The sequence below is a fragment of the Chrysochloris asiatica genome, unplaced genomic scaffold (genome assembly GCF_000296735.1).
Source record: "Chrysochloris asiatica unplaced genomic scaffold, ChrAsi1.0 scaffold00217, whole genome shotgun sequence".
Classification (NCBI taxonomy): Eukaryota; Metazoa; Chordata; class Mammalia; order Afrosoricida; family Chrysochloridae; genus Chrysochloris; species Chrysochloris asiatica.
In genome coordinates, this window is record NW_006408735.1 from 4,313,523 (window position 1) to 4,316,615 (window position 3,093).

At 39.7% G+C, this 3,093-nt stretch overlaps 1 pseudogene; it reads left to right on the plus strand.

Annotated features, from left to right (window-relative positions):
• Positions 1-2,035: 2,035 nt before the first annotated feature.
• LOC102821750 lies at positions 2,036-2,829 on the plus strand (annotated as a pseudogene).
• Positions 2,830-3,093: the final 264 nt, after the last annotated feature.

Here is a 3,093-nt window from a genome sequence, read left to right on the forward strand (position 1 = left end):
AGCAAGCAAAGCTGAGTGATTTTGTGCAGGAGACTTGCTTGAAGAGCAGGGTGCCACCAGGCACTTAATTGGGGAAACAAGATTTGCTGATCCATGGAGCTAGAATCTTATGGTGGAGTGGTATGTTCTGTGGGCATTTATCAACAGTCCTAAAAGAGCTTTGAGTCATTGAGTGGACAGAGAGAGGCCTACCTGTGAGTATGACTGAGGACAGACTGTCCTACTATGCCCTGAGCATTTCTGTCCCTGAATTGTAGCCTGTTAACTTCCTCAATAAACCCCATATCTCTGCATATAGTGCCTGAGTTATTTGTGGCCACTTTAATGAATGACTGATCCCAGCTGAGTTGAAAGTGCTGTGGGGGAAATGGTTCAGTGTCACAATCACATTGCAGAGTCATATTTAATAAATAGGGTTTTTAAATTACTTCATGGATCTACACTGAGGAATGATATTAGGGACAGTTGTTCAAAATGCAATATATGTATCATGAAATGTTCTTGTATATATGTTCCACTGATTCACACAAGGATCATTTTATGAGGATTCCAAAGAAAATTTCTTTCAAGTCTCAGAGTCAGAAAAAAAATATTAGGGATCATGCTGCTGTTGTTAGGTGCCATTGAGTCAGTAACGACTCATAGCGACCTTATGCACAGCAGAACGAAACACTGCCTGATCCTGGGCCAACCTCACCACTGTTGCCACCTCTTTTTATAATGGTACCTCTAACCTCCCCCACAATATTTGATCCCATATGTTTTAGTTAAATGTAGGCTACACAGCTAGAACAAAGAAACCCCAAAATAAAGAGACTTAATTAGATAAATGTTTACTTCTCACTTATCTAATTTTTTCTGGAAATGAGTTCAGGGCATCTCTTTTAAATTCAGGAACCCAGTTTCCTTTCATCTTTTTTATTTTTCACATGATTGAAGTGGGACATTACAATTTTCAAATTCCAGCCTGTAGGTAGAGGAAAGAGATGTAGAAAGTATACAGTTTGCTTTTCAGTAAACCTTGTCGAGGTTGCAAAGTTTACATTCATTCAAATGCCAGTGAATAAAACTTGGTTATATGGCTACACTTAGCTTCAAGGGAAACTAAAAAAATATACTTTTCAGTTGGATGTTTATGGTTTCAACTAAAACTTTTTTCTTTGAAAAACTAGAAAATAGTTTTTTGTTTTGTTTTTAAAGTAGCATACATTGTCTTTGCCACATTAATTATCAAAATTTATTGTTGCTGTTAAGTGCCATCAAGTCAGTTCTGACTTACAGCAACCCTGTAGAGGGTTTTCAAGGAGCTGCTACCATTGTTAAGTGCCATCGAGGTGCTTCAAACTCATAGCCACCTGGTGAATTTGAACCATTGACCTTATGGTTCAAACCAACCTTGAGGTCCAATGCTTATCCTATAGTGCCATACCAGAACTCCAAGAGATTGTTAGTGCGTGTTAGTCACTGACCTTGCAGCTAGCAGTCCAGTGTTTATCTTATTGCATGCCTGCTCAAATTTATCCTGCCTTAGAAATTTAAAATGAATTATCTTGAAACTATGGTTAGACATCTACAGTCCTGGTAATGAGTTCACACTCAATTTCTTGGCTCAATTTACAGCCCAACAATAGATAGGCCTATAAGATGAACCACCACTCACCTGTCAGTTTGTCATACTGTGGTGGGTTGTGTGTTGCTGCGATGCTGGAAGCGGGTCAGCCATCATGGACACGTTTCACTGGAAATTCCAGACCAACCAACACAGATTAGGAAGAAGGAGAGGTGGATCACTTCTGAAAGGTCAGACATGGAAACCCTCATAAACAGCAGTAGAGCATTGTCCGATATAGTGCCAGAAGATGAGCCCCTCAGGCTGAAAAAAGACATTCAAAATACTATTGGAGAAGAGCAATCTCCTCAAAGCAGAGCTGATGTGGATGAAGCAAAGCTTTCAGTACTTTTATTTGATAAGAAAAAAAGTCTGGAGGGTAGAATGCATGCAGTATGAATTGAGGAAAATAAGAAGCCATCAAAAATGAAACAGAAGGTCTGCCCTGACGGCTCGGGCAGCGACCCCCGGGGGCTGCGTGGAGTCCATCAGCGCTCCGGACTGCCGCCTCTGGGCCACGGTTGGGTCGGGGGCCTCGGGCTGGGGCTGGGACTGGCGCTTGGGGTGAAGCTGGCCAGCGGGCTGAGCGGGGCGGCCCCGGTTGCTCTTGCCAAATTGTGGGAAACAGGAAAACTGAATCTTGATATTCCAGTACAACACTATGTTCCGGAATTTCCAGAAAAGGAATATGAAGGTGAGAAGGTTTCTGTCACAACAAGATTACTGATTTCCCATTTAAGTCGAATCCGTCATTATGAAAAGGACATGAAAAAGGTGAAAGAAGAGAAAGCTTATAAAGCCTTGAAAATGATGAAAGAGACAGTGGAATCTGACCAAGAAAAACAGTTGAAAGAAAAAGGAGGCAAAAGTAATGAAAATAATGACTTTACTAAAGCTAAAACAGAGCAGGATAATGAAGCGAAAGGTTGGAATTCAAAGCATGGCAAGAAAAAGAATGATTTTGAACAAGGCGAGTTATATTTGAAAGAAAAGTTTGAAACTTCAATTGAATCATTTAGATTATTTTAAAATGACCCTTTGTTCTTTAAACCTGTCAGTTTTTGTATTCAACTTTTGGCTACACCCTATTGGCAACCATAGTAGAAAGAGCTTCGGGTTATAAATATTTGGACTATATGCAGAAAATATTCCATGACTTGGATATGCTGACAATTGTACAGGAAGAAAATGAGCCGGTGATTTACAATAGAGCAAGGTAAATGAATACCTTCTGGTAGGTCGGCCTATGTGTTATCAGTTAAAGTCTGAATTTCCTGGTCTGTACTCCACAATCAACTTGAAGCATTTGGAAGCAAATATGTCTATTTTTCTACATGTCTATTTCCCATCTATAAGGTGAGAGAAATACAGTGTGATTGTAAAGTATCTGAAGATCCGTAAATGAAAGACAGCAGTAATAATTCCTGTACACTGATAATTAAACCAAAAGTACACCTATAAAAAAACAACAAAAAAGAACACTA